Source organism: Chiloscyllium plagiosum, unplaced genomic scaffold, assembly GCF_037043375.1.
Source record: "Chiloscyllium plagiosum isolate Xiang-an unplaced genomic scaffold, Cpla_swu_hap1 HiC_scaffold_25, whole genome shotgun sequence".
Classification (NCBI taxonomy): domain Eukaryota; kingdom Metazoa; phylum Chordata; class Chondrichthyes; order Orectolobiformes; family Hemiscylliidae; genus Chiloscyllium; species Chiloscyllium plagiosum.
Genome location: NW_028270163.1, coordinates 49,160,618 through 49,177,683, shown reverse-complemented (window position 1 = coordinate 49,177,683; position 17,066 = coordinate 49,160,618). Strand labels below are relative to the sequence as shown.

At 49.9% G+C, this 17,066-nt stretch overlaps 1 protein-coding gene and 1 pseudogene across 3 annotated transcripts in view; both read left to right on the top strand.

Annotated features, from left to right (window-relative positions):
• Positions 1 to 17,066, top strand: part of lmtkb (lemur tail kinase 1 b) — a 540,811-nt gene that overhangs the window by 88,287 nt on the left and 435,458 nt on the right. The gene's annotated exons all lie outside the window — the stretch shown is intronic.
• Positions 8 to 15,374, top strand: LOC148145335 (uncharacterized; annotated as a pseudogene).

Sequence of the window (17,066 nt, the reverse complement as noted above, 5' to 3'; positions counted from 1 at the left end):
AGGCAATATGTACCAGCTGGAGGTAAGACCCGTATCACCTCCCATCCAAACTCTGAAAAACAAACAACCACGTTAATAGTAGTACAGTATACAAATCTTGTTGAGTTCCTCTGCTTTGCTGAAATCTTGACTTTGCCTTGTGCTGCCTTGGGAAATCCTCACGCTGAAGCTGGATGCTCATCCCACCCCATTCTACATCCTTCCCAACCCATCCACCAATCCAGAAGGAAACATTTATTGCCCGTCCCTAGTTGCCCCATGAGAAGGTGGTGGTGAGCTACCACCTTGAATCGCAGCAGTCCACATGCTTTGGGTAGACCCACAATGCCATTAGGGAGGGAATTCCAGCATTTTGACCCAGCGACAGTGAAGGAACGGCGATCAATGGGCAATGTAAGTGGGGGCTGTGTGTCTGTGTGTGTGTGTCTGTGTCTGTGTGTATGTGGATGGGTGTGTGTATGTGTGAGTGAGTGAGTGAGTGTGTGTGTGCGCAGGTGGTTTTGTGTGTGTGCAGGTGGTTTTGTGTGTGAGTGTGTGTGTGTTTGTGGGTGTGTGTGTGGCTGTTCGCATTGTACAGTCCAGCACCTCACCTGATTCAGAACTGAAGAATTACTCCTGAAAGATCCACAATTATTTGGAATCAACTGTGCACACTGAATAATCTCTCATGCAGAAACTTGGATGGAAAAGCCAACAAATTGTCATTTTTCTGTGCACGTGCAAAGCATATCCACCACAAACTGTCAGAGTAATTTTATGAATGGATTCTGGTTTTCCCTAAAGAACATTTATGAAGCAACTCTTTCCGCAGTTACATGTAATGATTCAAGTGCTGAATCAATCTGTTTTCCTTTGGTGGAGCAGTGATTTAAAATGACTGCTGCTTTTAGCTAAAGTGTGATTACTTGAGGTAGCGTTTTGACATTCTATTAGCACTGTAAGTACTGGTTGTTGATTACTGTACAGTTGTGTGTGATGTTAAATGGAAGAGACAGTTCACATCTTGCTCCAGTTTGTGTCCTCTGCTGCAGATTGGACTTACCGAAGTGTAAACTTGTACTGCCTTGACTGAGAGGTTGTTGCTTCGGTTTGCCAAATTGTTTTCCGGCTAGTGTAGTGCTCTCATATCTAACAAATGCTCCGTGATCAAATAGCTGGGAAAACTCAAAATTGTGGCTTGAAACGTATTAACAGAGAAGGCAATGCTTTTTGGCTGTTGAAAATTTTGCATTCTGACTAATAGTCTTATTTCAACCCTTTCCCAAATTCAGGGTTTTTTTTTCTGAACTGAGGAGAAAGAAAATCAGGAAAACAGTTATAAACCAACATATATTCTATGATTCTACCAGTTAATGTCTTGCAGATTCTATTGTCATGTGGACATAGATTTCAATTTTATTACAAAATCAACAAGGAGCCATGAAATAAAACATAAATATCAACTCTTGGGGTGGGAGAGTACAAATTAGGAGCAAAAGTAGACCACTCAGCCCCTCGACCCTGCTGTGCCATTGAATAAGATCCTTACTGATCAGACAGCTCCACGTTCCTGCCCACCTACAATAACCGTTCAACCCTTCGCTAATCAAAAATCTATCTCCTTCCACCTCCAACTCACCCTCAATGCCATATCTCCGTATTTTCTGCAGTAGCCTACCATGGGGAACCTTATCAAACGCCTTACTAAAATCCATATATACCACATCTACCGCTTTCCCCTCATCAACCTCCTTCGTCACCTTTTCAAAGAATTCAATAAGATTTGTGAGGCACGACTTGCCCTTCACAAAACCATGCTGACTATCCTTGATCACATTATTCCTATCTAGATGTGCATAAATCCTATCTACTAAGGCCAATGGTCCTTAGTAGATAGGATTAGGGAAAACCCTAAGGCTTTCTATAGGTATGTTAGGAATAAAAGAATGACTAGGGTAGGAATAGGTCCAGTCAAGGATAGTAGGGGGAAGTTGCGTGTGGAGGCGGAAGAGATTGGGGAGACACTGAATGAATACTTTTCTTCAGTATTCACTCAGGAACAGGGCATTGTTGTCGATGAGAATACTGAGGCACAAATAAGTAGAATGGATGGCTTTGAGGTATGTAGAGAAGAGGTGTTGGAAATCCTGGAAAAGGTGAAAATAGATAAGTCCCCTGGGCCTGATGGCATTTATCCTAGGATTCTCTGGGAAGCAAGGGAGGAGATTGCAGAGCCATTGGCCTTGATTTTTATGTCCTCTTTGTCTACAGGAGTAGTCCCAGAAGACTGGAGGATAGCAAATGTGGTTCCCTTGTTCAAAAAGGGGAGTAGGGATAGCCCTAGTAACTATAGGCCGGTGAGTCTCACTTCTGTTGTGGGCAAAGTCTTAGAGAGAATTGTAAGGGATAGGATTTATGCACATCTAGATAGGAATAATGTGATCAAGGATAGTCAGCATGGTTTTGTGAAGGGCAAGTCGTGCCTCACAAATCTTATTGAATTCTTTGAAAAGGTGACGAAGGAGGTTGATGAGGGGAAAGCGGTAGATGTGGTATATATGGATTTTAGTAAGGCGTTTGATAAGGTTCCCCATGGTAGGCTACTGCAGAAAATACGGAGATATGGCATTGAGGGTGAGTTGGAGGTTTGGATTAGGAATTGGCTGGATGGAAGAAGACAGAGGGTAGTAGTTGATGGCAAAGTTTCTTCATGGAGTGCCGTCACTAGCGGTGTTCCGCAAGGATCTGTTTTGGGACCATTGCTGTTTGTCATTTTTATAAATGACCTGGAAGAGGGGTTAGAAGGTTGGGTGAGCAAGTTTGCGGATGACACGAAAGTCGGAGGAGTTGTTGACAGTGAGGAAGCATGTGGCAGGTTACAGCAGGATATAGAGAAGCTGCAGAGCTGGGCAGAAAGGTGGCAGATGGAATTCAATGTAGCTAAGTGCGAGGTGATTCACTTTGGGAAGAATAACAAAAAGATGGGGTACTGGGCTAATGGTCGGATACTTGGTAGTGTGGATGAGCAGAGGGATCTTGGTGTCCATGTACACAGATCTCTGAAAGTTGCCACCCAGGTAAATAGTGCGGTGAGGAAGGCATATGGCGTACTGGCTTTTATTGGTAGAGGAATTGAGTTCCGGAGTCCTGAGGTCATGATGCAGTTGTATAAGACTCTGGTACGGCCGCATCTGGAATATTGTGTGCAGTTTTGGTCGCCATACTATAGGAAGGATGTGGAGGCATTGGAACGGGTGCAGAGGAGGTTTACCAGGATGTTGCCTGGTATGGAAGGAAAATCGTATGAGGAAAGACTGAGGCACTTGGGGCTGTTTTCACTAGAGAAAAGAAGGTTTAGGGGTGACTTGATTGAGGTGTACAAGATGATTAGGGGGTTAGATAGGGTCGACAGTATGAACCTTTTCCCGCGTATTGAGTCGGGTATTACAAGGGGGCATAGCTTTAAATTAAGGGGGGGTAGATATAGGACTGATGTTAGGGGTAGGTTCTTCACTCAGCGAGTCGTTAGTTCATGGAATGCCCTGCCAGTAACAGTGGTGGACTCTCCCTCTTTATGGGCATTTAAGAGGGCATTGGATAGGTATATGGAGGATAGTGGGTTAGTGTAGTTTAGGTGGGCTTGGATCGGCGCAACATCGAGGGCCCAAGGGCCTGTACTGCGCTGTATTCTTCTATGTTCTATGTTCTATGTTCTAAAAGGAGGCTTCAACTGAGGTTAAGCTGTGAAAGTATTGGATGGAACAAGTGATATGTTTCAAGTAAACAGCAAGCATTTAGAATTGTCTTCAAAAATATTTTGAAAGAACTATTGAGTATCATTATTCCTGTGCTCCCACCCCAGTAGAGTTGATATTTTTGCTTTATTCCTCAGGTCCTTGTTGGTTTTGTAATAAAATTGATGCCTTAGAAACCTATGTGTCTATAATTGTTTACAAAGAATCTGCAAGACACTGTACTGCAGAGTCATAGAATCATACAGTTCAGAAAAGTCCCTTCGGCCCATCAAGTTTGTAGCACCAAAAATAATCTACGACCCAGACCAGTCCCACTTTCAAGCACTAGGGCCATATTTCCTTGAATGTCATGACGCTTCAAATGCTCATCCAAGTACATTTAAGAGATGTGAGGTTACCCAACCTCAACTTCCCTCCTAGACAGTGCATTCCAGACCTCTACCACACTCTGGGTAAAGTCAGGGACTTTCTCAAAACAATTCAACCCCAGGTCACCATTGCTACTTATTCTTCAAATCCCCTTTAAACCTACTGCCTTTCATTTTAAAAGTGTGCCCTTTTGTTCTTGACCCTTTGACCAAGGGGAGCAGAAGTGGTGAGAAAGGCTTATACGAACTTTGGACTGTACCATTTAAAAGTTGAACAATTGCTTGCTTTAAAAACTTGTAGTTGGCTCCCAACGTGCTGTGCAAAAAACCTGCAGCTAAAGCTTAAATCTTAAAACCCTGTGTCCTAAAACTGGTTCTGCTGTTTGGATGTGTTGACACACCAGGAAACCTTTTGTTGCCTTTGAAACTAATTTGAAAATGAAAATTGCTGTTGCTGGCAAGTTTTGTGAAGCTGTATTTTCATTTATAATCCAATTACATTTTCATTAGTTAGCAACAATGACCTGGGGTCATATTTCTACGAGAGTATCCCCGACTTGTCCATTGCAGAAGGGAACTGTGCTGTGTTAAAGTGTGGTAAAGGAGCTGAAAAGCTTTGTTTGAGGTCCAGGCAACATTTTCCTTTTTTTTTAAATTGTCTTGGTTTTCCCAGCAGAGTCATAGAGTCATAGTCATACAGCATGGAAACAGACCCTTCGGTCCAACCAGTCCATGCTAACTAAACCAGTCCCACCTGCCTGCTCCTGGCCCATATCCCTCCAAACATGTCTCCATCCAAATGTTATAACTGTTAAAAAAAATACAATAAGTCTTTAACTAGGCCTGCAATCTCAGGAGGGCAACTACATGATCTAAGCTGCTACGTCGCTGAATTGAATTGGTCAAAGATTGGGATGAGAAGGTGAATTCTTACATCTAGTGAGTAATTTACCAGCTCCTGCTGCTTGACTCTCAGCATTGTGGCTGCCTCCCACTGGGTTACTGTCTGCTCACTCAAAAAGAGTGACAAAACGATACTCTAATGTCGTCACGACTGTAATTTCATAGAATCCCTCCCGTGTGTAAACAAGCCCTTCGGCCCAACAAGTCCAGACCGACCCTCCAAAAAGTAACCCACCCAGACCCTATTATCCTACATTTACCGCTGACTAATGCACCTAACCTACACATCCCTGAACATTATGGGTAATTTAGTGTGGCCAATCACCTAACCTGCACATCTTTGGATTGTGGGAGGAAACCCACACAGACACGGGGAGAATGTGCAAACTCCACCTGTACAGTTGCCAGAGGCTAGAATCGAACCCAGGTCCCTGGCTCTGTGAGGCAGCAGTGCTGACCATTGAGACATCATGCTGCCCAATCTGTAGAAACTGTTTAAAAGCTAAAAACCAAAAGAAACCTTGCTTTTATTGACATATTTATTCAGTATTCCACCCACATGACAGTGTTTTAGTTTTGACTAGGAATGGCCTTGGGATTTTGGATTCCACCAACACCAACTTTGGAAAGTGCGGGTCATTTAGGATCCAGTTCTGGTTTTAAGTTTAACCAATGAGCAATGACCTGGTATGGATGGCACAGACGTCAGATTTGTAAGGTGAAGGGAAGGGGCTCTTGTGGTGCTGTGATAGTATCCCTGTCTGTGAGCCAGGAGGCCTAGTTTCAAGTCCCACCTGCTCTAGAGCTGTGTCATGCCATCTCTGAACAGGTTGGTCTCAAAAATACTTGTTGTTGGATGAAGATGAGTCTTGGCCTGGAAATGAATTGTGGATTGCACATCCACCTGTCCATTCACTGCCCAAAATAACACCAGGCTCTTGGGGCAGTTTCCTGCTGTCCACTTAAGGACCAGGTACAAAGTTGCTGGTCCAGAACTCCCAGGCTTGCCGTGAACTGTCTATATTTACATCAAACTTTCCAACAGGAGGCTCTGCAACTACCACAGGGACCCTTGCTAAAAAAGCCTCACATCTGTCCTGGACTACAATCTGTCTAATCAGGCAATGGTTCTGAAAGAATGAATATTGAAAGTTGCATCAGCTGAACTTTATCTGATGATGCCAGACAGTCTTTGGGTAGAGTTGAGGAGTTCTCGCGAGGGAGCTGATGCAGTCAGTACACCTCCTGAGAATCCTTGTGCCCCATTAGTAACGCACACTCATTGTACGTTCTTTGGTATGATGCAATAATCCATCTTGCTAACTCAGAAAATGCCTTTTCTGTTCAGAGTCACCAACTCCATCCTCTGCCACAGATAATTAAACAGACCCATGATAGACAAAGGAGGATGAGTCTCAGCAAACTACCTAATACAACCAGCAGGAGGTGGCAACTCCCACCACATGGTGATAGCGGTACCCCACAGAGTGAATACCACATGGTGGGAGCCATGTCACACAGTGCAACTCTCCCTCAGTGCAGCACTCACTCAGTACAGCACTCCCTCAGTGCAGCTATCCCTCAGTGTAGCTCTCCGACAGTGTATCACTCCCTCAGTGTATCACTCCCTCAGTGTATCACTCCCTCAGTGTAGCACTTCCTCAGTGCAGCACTCCGTTGGTGCAGCACTCCCTCAGTGCAGTTCTCCCTCAGTGCAACACTCCGTCGCTGCAGCAAATCCCTCAGTGTATCACTCCCTCAGTATAGCTCTCCCTCAGTGTAGCACTCCGTCAGTGTATCACTCCCTCAGTGCAGCACTCCCTCAGTGTAGCTCACCCTCAGTGCAGCTCTTCCTCAGTGCATCACTCCCTCAGTACAGCACGCAGTTAGTGAAGCTCTCCCTCAGTGCAGCACGCAGTTAGTGAAGCTCTCCCTCAGTGCAGCACTCCCTCAGTGCAACACTCCCTGAGTGCAGCACTCCCTCAGTGTAGCACTCCCTCAGTACAGCTCTCCCTCAGTGCAGCTCTCCCTCAGTGTATCACTCCCTCAGTGTATCACTCCCTCAGTGTAGCACTCCCTCAGTGTATCACTCCCTCAGTGCAGCACTCCCTCAGTGCAGTACTCCCTCAGTGTAGCTCTCCCTCAGTTCAGCTGTCCCTCAGTGTAGCACTCATTCAGTGCAGCACTCCCTCAGTGTAGCTCTCCCTCAGTGCAGCACTCCCTCAATGCAGCACTCCCTCAGTACAGCACTCCCTCAGTTCAGCTCTCCCTCAGTGTAGCTCTCCCTCAGTGCAGCACTCCCTCAGTACAGCACTCCCTCAGTGTAGCTCTCCCTCAGCGCAGCACTCACTCAGTGTAGCTCTCCATCATGTGGCTCTCCCTCAGTGCAGCACTCCCTCAGAACAGCTCTCCCTCAGTGTAGCTCTCCCTCAGTGTAGATCTCCCTCAGTGCAGCTCTCCCTCTGTACAGTACTCCCTCAGTGTAGCACTCCCTCAGGGTTTCACTCCCTCAGTACAGCTCTCCCTCAGTGTAGCACTCTCTCAGTGTAGCACTAACTCAGTGCAGCACTCCCTCAGTATAGCACTCCCTCAGTGCAACACTCCCTCAGTCCAGCACTCCCTCAGTGTAGCACTAAATCAGTGCAGCAGTCCCTCAGTATAGCACTCCCTCAGTGCAACACTCCCTCAGTGCAGCACTCCCTCAGTGTAGCTCTCCTTCAGTTTAGCACTCATGGAGCACTCCTTCAGTGCAGCACTCCCTCAATGCAGCACTCCCTCAGTATAGCACTCCCTCAGTGCCGCACTCCCTCAGTCCAGCACTCCCTCAGTGTAGCACTAACTCAGTGCAGCACTCCCTCAGTATAGCACTCCCTCAGTGCAACACTCCCTCAGTGTAGCACTCCCTCAGTCTAGCACTCCATCAGTTTAGCACTCCCTCAGTGTAGCACTCCCTCAGTGTAGCACTCCCTCAGTGCAGCTCTCCCTCAGTGTAGCTCTCCCTCAGTACAGTACTCCCTCAGTGTAGCACTCCCTCAGTTTAGTACACCCTCAGTGCAGCTCCCCCTCATTGTAACTCTCCCTCAGTGCAGCGCTTCCTCAGAGTAGCGCTCCCTCAGTGTAGCACTCCCTCAGTGCAGCACTCCCTCAGTGTATTATTCCCTCAATGTAGCACTCCCTCAGTGCAGCGCTCCCTCAGTGTAGCACTCCCTCAGTACAGCACTCCCTCAGTGTATTATTCCCTCAATGTAGCGCTCCCTCAGTACAGCACTCACTCAGTGGATTATTCCCTTAATGTAGCTCTCCCTCAGTGTAATACTCCCTCAGTGTAGCACTCCCTCAGTGTTTAACTCCCTCAGTACACCACTCCCTCAGTGTAGTATTCCCTCAGTGTAGTACTCTCTCAGTACAGCACTCCCTCAGTGCAGCTCTCCCTTAGTGTAGCGCTCCCTCAGTACAGCACTCACTCAGTGGATTATTCCCTTAATGTAGCTCTCCCTCAGTGTAGCACTCCCTCAGTGCAGCACTCCCTCAGTGTAGCACTCCCTCAGTACAGTACTCCCTCAGTGTAGCACTCCCATCAGTACAGTACTCCCTCAGTGTAGCTCTCCCTCAGGGCAGCACTCCCTAAGTGCAGCACTCCCTCAGTGTATTATTCCCTCAATGTAGCACTCCCTTAGTACAGCACTCCCTAAGTGTAGCACTCCCTCAGTACAGTTATCCCTCAGTGTAGCACTCCCTCAGTACAGTACTCCCTCAGTGTAGCTCTCCCTCAGGGCAGCACTCCCTCAGTGTAGCACTCCCTCATGTAGCACTCCCTCAGTGTATTATTCCCTCAGTGTAGCTCTCCCTCAGTGCAGCTCTCTCAGTGTACTCTCAGTGTACTCAGTGTATCACTCCCTCATCGCAGCACTCCCTCAGTGTAGCTCTCCCTCAGTGTAGCACTCCCTCGGTGCAGCACTCCCTCAGTGCAGCACTCCCTCAGTGTAGCACTCCCTCATGTAGCACTCCCTCAGTGTATTATTCCCTCAGTGTAGCTCTCCCACAGTGTATCTCTCCCTCAGTGTCACTCTCCCTCAGTGTTTCTCTCCCTCAGTGCTGCTCACCCTCAGTGTAGCTCTCCCTCAGTATAGGTCTCCCTCGGTGCATCACTCCCTCAGTGTTGCACTCCCTCAGTGAAGCTCACCCTCACGTAGCACTTCCTCATGTAGCACCCTCAGTGCAACACTTCCTCAGTGAAGCTCTCCCTCAGTATAGCACTCTCTCAGTGTATCACTCCCTTAGTACAGCACACCCTCAGTGAAGCTGTCCCTCAGTGCAGCTCCTGCACAGTGCAGCACTCCCTCAGTGCAGCACTCACTCAGTGCAGCATTGCCTCAGTGCAGCTCTCCTCATGTAGCACTTCCTCAGTTTATTATTCCCTCACTGTAGCTCTCCCTCAGTGCAGCACTCCCTCAATGTAGCACTCCCTCAGTGCAGCTCTCCCTCATGTAGCACTTCCTCAGTGTAGCACTCCCTCAGATTACGACTCCATCGGTGCAGCATTCCCTCAGTGTAGGTCTCCCTCAGTGCAGCACTCCCTCAGTGTAGCACTCCCTCATGTCGCACTCCCTCAGTACAGCACTCCCTCCGTGTAGCACTCCCTCAGTGTATTATTCCCTCAATGTAGCACTCCCTCAGTGCAGCACTCCCTCAGTGCAGCTCTCCCTCAGTGTAGCTCTCCCTCAGTACAGTACTCCCTCAGTGTAACACTCCCTCAGGGTTTCACTCACTCAGTACAGCACTCCCTCAGTGTAGCTCTCCCTCAGTGTATTATTCCCTCAATGTAGCACTCCCTCAGTGCAGCACTCCCTGAGTGCAGCACTCCCTCAGTGTAGCACTCCCTCAGTGCAGCTCTCCCTCAGTGTAGCTCTCCCTCAGTACAGTACTCCCTCAGTGCAGCACTCCCTCAGGGTTTCACCTACTCAGTCCAGCACTCCCTCAGTGTAGCTCTCCCTCAGTGTATTATTCCCTCAGTGTAGCTCTCCCTCAGGGCAGCACTCCCACAGTGTAGCACTCCCACAGTACAGCACCCCCTCAGTGTATTAATCTCTCAGTATAGCTCTCCCTCAATGCAGCGGTCCCTCAGTGTAGCTCTCCCTCCGTGCAGCAGTCCCTAGTGTAGCATTCCCTCAGTGTAGTCTTCCCTCTCTGCCACAGTCCCTCAGTGTAGCACCTCCTCCATGTAGCACTCCCTCAGTGCAGCTCTCCCTCAGTGCAGCTCTCCCTCAGTGCAGCACTCCCTCAATGCAGCACTCCCTCAGTGTAGCTCTCCTTCAGTGTAGCTCTCCCTCAGTGCAGCAGTCCTTCGGTGTAACTCTCCTTCAGTGCAGCACTCCCTCAGTGTAGCTCAACTCAGTGCAGCACTCCCTCAGTGTAGCTCTCCCTCAGTGTGGCATTCCCTCTGTGCAGCAGTCCCTAAGTGTATCAGTCCCTCAGTGTAGCACTCCCTCAGTGCAGCTCTTCCTCAGTGTAGCACTCCCTCAATGCAGCACTTCCTCAGTGTAGCACTCCCTCAGATTACGACTCCATCGGTGCAGCATTCCCTCAGTGTAGGTCTCCCTCAGTGCAGCACTCCCTCAGTGTAGCACTCCCTCATGTCGCACTCCCTCAGTACAGCTCTCCCTCAGTGTAGCACTCCCTCAGTGTATTATTCCCTCAATGTAGCACTCCCTTAGTACAGCACTCCCTAAGTGTAGCACTCCCTCAGTACAGTTATCCCTCAGTGTAGCACTCCCTCAGTACAGTACTCCCTCAGTGTAGCTCTCCCTCAGGGCAGCACTCCCTCAGTGCAGCACTCCCTCAGTGTAGCTCTCCCTCAGTGCAGCTCTCTCAGTGTACTCTCAGTGTACTCAGTGTATCACTCCCTCATCGCAGCACTCCCTCAGGGTAGCTCTCCCTCAGTGTAGCACTCCCTCGGTGCAGCACTCCCTCAGTGTAGCTCTCCCTCAGTGTCACTCTCCCTCAGTGTTTCTCCCCCTCAGTGCTGCTCACCCTCAGTGTAGCTCTCCCTCAGTATAGGTCTCCCTCGGTGCAGCACTCCCTCAGTGTAGCTCTCCCACAGTGTATCACTCCCTCGGTGCATCACTCCCTCCGTGTTGCACTCCCTCAGTGAAGCTCACCCTCACGTAGCACTTCCTCATGTAGCACTCCCTCAGTGCAACACTTCCTCAGTGAAGCTCTCCCTCAGTATAGCACTCTCTCAGTGTATCACTCCCTTAGTACAGCACACCCTCAGTGAAGCTGTCCCTCAGTGCAGCTCCTGCACAGTGCAGCACTCCCTCAGTGCAGCACTCACTCAGTGCAGCATTGCCTCAGTGCAGCTCTCCTCATGTAGCACTTCCTCAGTTTATTATTCCCTCACTGTAGCTCTCCCTCAGTGCAGCACTCCCTCAATGTAGCACACCCTCAGTGCAGCTCTCCCTCATGTAGCACTTCCTCAGTGTAGCACTCCCTCAGATTACGACTCCATCGGTGCAGCATTCCCTCAGTGTAGGTCTCCCTCAGTGCAGCACTCCCTCAGTGTAGCACTCCCTCATGTCGCACTCCCTCAGTACAGCTCTCCCTCAGTGAATTATTCCCTCAATGTAGCACTCCCTCAGTGCAGCACTCCCTCAGTGCAGCTCTCCCTCAGTGTAGCTCTCCCTCAGTACAGTACTCCCTCAGTGTAACACTCCCTCAGGGTTTCACTCACTCAGTACAGCACTCCCTCAGTGTAGCACTCCCTCATGTCGCACTCCCTCAGTGTAGCTCTCCCTCAGTGTATTATTCCCTCAATGTAGCACTCCCTCAGTGCAGCACTCCCTGAGTGCAGCACTCCCTCAGTGTAGCACTCCCTCAGTGTAGCTCTCCCTCAGTACAGTACTCCCTCAGTGTAACACTCCCTCAGGGTTTCACTCACTCAGTACCGCACTCCCTCAGTGTAGCTCTCCCTCAGTGTATTATTCCCTCAATGTAGCACTCCCTCAGTGCAGCACTCCCTGAATGCAGCACTCCCTCGTGTAGCACTCCCTCAGTGCAGCTCTCCCTCAGTGTTGCTCTCCCTCAGTACAGTACTCCCTCAGTGCAGCACTCCCTCAGGGTTTCACCTACTCAGTCCAGCACTCCCTCAGTGTAGCTCTCCCTCAGTGTATTATACAGTTTGGGTGGCACGGTAGCACAGTGGTTAGCACTGCTGCTTCACAGCGCCAGAGACCCGGGTTCAATTCCCGCCTCAGGCGACTCTCTGTGTGGAGTTTGCACATTCTCCCCGTGTCTGCGTGGGTTTCCTCCGGGTGCTCCGGTTTCCTCCCACAATCCAAAAATGTGCAGGGGTTAGGTGAATTGGCCATGCTAAATTGCCCGTAGTGTTAGGTGAAGGGGTAAATGTAGGAGAATGGGTCTGGGTGGGTTAGGCTTCGGCGGGCCGGTGTGGACTTGTTGGGCCGAAGGGCCTGTTTCCACACTGTAAGTAATCTAATCTAAAATCTAATCTAATCCCTCAGTGTAGCTCTCCCTCAGGGCAGCACTCCCACAGTGTAGCACTCCCACAGTACAGCACCCCCTCAGTGTATTAATCTCTCAGTATAGCTCTCCCTCAATGCAGCGGTCCCTCAGTGTAGCTCTCCCTCCGTGCAGCAGTCCCTAGTGTAGCATTCCCTCAGTGTAGTCTTCCCTCTCTGCCACAGTCCCTCAGTGTAGCACCTCCTCCATGTAGCACTCCCTCAGTGCAGCACTCCCTCAGTGTAGCTCTCCTTCAGTGTAGCTCTCCCTCAGTGCAGCAGTCCTTCGGTGTAACTCTCCTTCAGTGCAGCACTCCCTCAGTGTAGCTCAACCTCAGTGCAGCACTCCCTCAGTGTGGCATTCCCTCTGTGCAGCAGTCCCTCAGTGTATTACTCCCTCAGTGTAGCTCTCCCTCAGTGTAGCTCTCCCTCAGTGTAGCTCTCCCTCAGTGCAGCACTCCCTCAGTGTAGCACTCCCTCAGTGTAGCTCTCCCTCTGTGCAGCACTCTCTCAGTGTATTACTCCCTCAGTGTAGCTCTCCCTCAGTGTAGCACTCCCTCAGTGCAGCTCTCCCTCAGTGTAGCACTCCCTCAATGCAGCAGTCCCTCAGTGTAACTCTCCCTCAGTGCAGCACTCCCTCAGTGTGGCACTCCCTCTGTGCAGCAGTCCCTCAGTGTAGCACTCCCTCAGTGTAGCACTCCCTCAGTGTTTAACTCCCTCAGTACACCACTCCCTCAGTGTAGTACTCCCTCAGTACAGCACTCCCTCAGTGTAGCTCTCCCTTAGTGCAGCTCTCCCTCAGTATAGTGCTCCCTCAGTACAGCACTCCCTCAGTGTATTATTCCCTCAATGTAGCACTCCCTCAGTGCAGCACTCCCTCAGTGTAGCACTCCCTCAGTACAGTACTCCCTCAGTGTAGCACTCCCTCAGTACAGTACTCCCTCAGTGTAGCTCTCCCTCAGGGCAGCACTCCCTCAGTGCAGCACTCCCTCAGTGTAGCACTCCCTCATGTAGCACTCCCTCAGTGTAGCACTCCCTCAGTGTATTATTCCCTCAGTGTAGCTCTCCCTCAGTGCAGCTCTCTCAGTGTATCACTCCCTCAGTGTCACAATCCCTCAGTGTAGCTCTCCCTCCGTGTAGCACTCCCTCAGTACAGCACTCCCTAAATGTAGCACTCCCGCAGTGCAGCACTCCCACAGTGTAGCTCTCCCTCAGTGTAGCACTCCCTCAGTGTAGCTCTCCCTCAGTGTAGCTCTCCCTCAGTGCAGCACTCCCTCAGTGTATCTCTCCCTCAGTATAGCTCTCCCTCAATGCAGCACTCCCTCAGTGTAGCTCTACCTCAGTGCAGCACTCCCTCAGTGTAGCTCTCCCTCAGTGCAGCACTCCCGCAGTGCAGCACTCCCTCAGTGTAGCACTCCCTCAGTACAGCACTCCCTCAGTGCAGCACTCCCTCAGTGCAGCACTCCCTCAGTGTAGCTCTCCCTCAGTGCAGCACTCCCTCAGTGCAGCTGTCCCTCAGTGTAGCACTCCCTCAGTACAGCACTCCCTCAGTGCAGGACTCCCTCAGTGCAGCACTCCCTCAGTGTTGCACTCCCTCAGTACAGCACTCCCTCCGTACAGCACTCCCTCAGTGCAGCACTCCCTCAGTGTATCACTCCCTCAGTACAGCACTCCCTCAATGTAGCATTCCCTCAGTGTAGCTCTCCCTCAGTGTAGCACTCCCTCAGTGTATTATTCCCTCAATGTAGCACTCCCTTAGTACAGCACTCCCTAAGTGTAGCACTCCCTCAGTACAGTTATCCCTCAGTGTAGCACTCCCTCAGTACAGTACTCCCTCAGTGTAGCTCTCCCTCAGGGCAGCACTCCCTCAGTGCAGCACTCCCTCAGTGTAGCACTCCCTCAGTGCAGCTCTCCCTCATTGTAGCTCTCCCTCAGTGTAGCACTCCCTCAGTGCAGCACTCCCTCAGTGCAGCTTTCCCTCAGTGTAGCACTCCCTCAGTGTAGCTCTCCCGCAGTGCAGCACTCCCTCGGTGCAGCACTCCCGCAGTGCAACACTCCCTCAGTGCAGCACTGCCACAGTGCAGCACTCCCTCAGTGTAGCTCTCCCTCCGTGCAGCAGTCCCTCAGTGTAGCTCTCCCTCAGTGTAGCTCTCCCTCGGTGCAGCACTCCCGCAGTGCAACACTCCCTCAGTGCAGCACTGCCACAGTGCAGCACTCCCTCAGTGTAGCTCTCCCTCCGTGCAGCAGTCCCTCAGTGTAGCTCTCCCTCAGTGTAGCACTCCCTCAGTGTAGCTCTCCCTCGGTGCAGCACTCCCGCAGTGCAGCTCTCCCTCATTGTAGCTCTCCCTCAGTGTAGCACTCCCTCAGTGCAGCACTCCCTCAGTGCAGCTTTCCCTCAGTGTAGCTCTCCCTCAGTGTAGCTCTCCCTCAGTGTAGCACTCCCTCAGTGCAGCACTCCCTCAGTGCAGCACTCCCTCAGTGCAGCACTCCCTCAGTGTAGCTCTCCCTCAGTGTAGCTCTCCCTCGGTGCAGCACTCCCGCAGTGCAGCACTCCCTCAGTGCAGCACTCCCTCAGTGTAGCTCTCCCTCAGTGTAGCACTCCCTCAGTGTAGCACTCCCTCAGTGTAGCTCTCCCTCAGTGCAGCACTCCCTCAGTGTAGCTCTCCCTCAGTGTAGCTCACCCTCAGTGCAGCACTCCCTCAGTGTAGCACTCCCTCAGTGTAGCACTCCCTCAGTGTAGCTCTCCCTCAGTGCAGCACTCCCTCAGTGTAGCTCTCCCTCAGTGTAGCTCACCCTCAGTGCAGCACTCCCTCAGTGCAGCACTCCCTCAATGTAGCTCTCCCTCAGTGTAGCTCTCCCTCAATGTAGTACTCCCTCAGTGCAGCAGTCCCTCAGTGCAGCAGTCCCTCAGTGTAGCACTCCCTCCGTTAGCACTCCCTCGGTGTAGCACTCCCTCGGTGTAGCTCACCCTCAGTGTAGCTCTCCCTTGGTGACTTTATGCTCAAATTCCTGGGGCTGTGCTCCAATCCAGAAGTTTTCAATTTTACACTGAAACGCACATGAAATCTGTGGGGCTTTTATGGTCGTTATTATGGACTGTCAATGTGGATATTCACAACAGTTGGCAGATTCTATCTGTGCAGGGTAAAAGTTGAAGGCATCAGATAACAAATCATTATGCAGTGAGTCCGAAACTAGACTCTGCAAGGACAACATGTTCAATTAATGCCCACAGGTGAGAATAGCAATGTCTCAACAATTACTCCTGTCTACAGCGCTCAAAGTTACAGAGGACAGCTGAAGCGATAAGCTTTTTCAACCAGCGAAATGTAACCAGGTGTATTGACCTGCCTGGAGTTAGAATGGAATGAGCAATCGAGACTTGGTGCTGCGGGAGTATCCTGTAATAAACGTGCCAACCATCGATGTTTGAGACTATCACTTCTCATTGCAAGGTTGTAAATTCCCCATGTTCTCCTGAGATGTTCCCCCATTTAGATTAACATTCATTCTTTTTGTGTGAAACCTCATGTTGCCCTCTGCACATGATTCTGTTCCACACTCTGCAGCACCCCCCCCCTCCCCCACCCAACTGCTAATCCTAGCTCCTCGCCAATATTTCTGTTGCCCTGCAGTTTGAACATTTATTAATTCACACACACAAAGTTGCCTTTTATCGCCTTGGATGAGCAAATTAATCAGATTCGTAGGTTGATTCAGTAGGTATCAGTTGATTCAGTTTGTGATTTTAAAGAAAGGATTGGCAAATTGATGTCAAAGTTTGGATTAACTTTAAGTACATGTTGCTGTTATGTTCATGGCAGTTAGCTACAGCATGACTAATCAGTCTCAGAAGAAGTTGCTTTATTCTTTCATGGGATATAGGTGCCAATGGCAAGGTCACCTTTTTGTTGTCCATCCCTAATTGCCCTTGAACTGGTGGGCCGTTCCGGGAGGCAGCTAACAGTCAGCCATTTTGTGCCTGGAGTCCCATATAGCTAAGGACCGATTTCCTTCCTGAAAGGCCCGATGGGCTTTGTTGATAATCAGTGAGAGTTCCACCATTATTGAGACAAGCTTTCTTTTCAGGTTTACGAATTGAATTTAAGGTGTAAACAGGGAAAGCAGGGTTAAGGATAATCAGATAGGCCATGATTTCATTGAATGGTGCAATGCACTCGAAGGACCTACTTCGGACCCTACATTGTGTGATCTTAAGACCGGCTGCTGTGCTAGTGGGCGCTTCAGTCCATGTCATCAGAGTACAGGTAGTTGTGGGATAACACATGTTTCGGCAGCGCCATTTGGCTATAATATCGGTGAAGAATTAGGGAACGGTATTTTGGAGAACATCGTGTTTCCAGCAGGGATCAGCTTGCATGCTTCGTTCTGCGCATGCGCAATGTCAACTGCCAACGCACAGTGAGAGATTCTGTGAGAGATTCTGTCAGAGAGCAGCTTTCTTTCATTTTTTAAATGTACTGTGTTAAATTTATTTTTGTTTCATTAAGAACCTTCATTCAGGCTGTGCTGAACTTCGCATT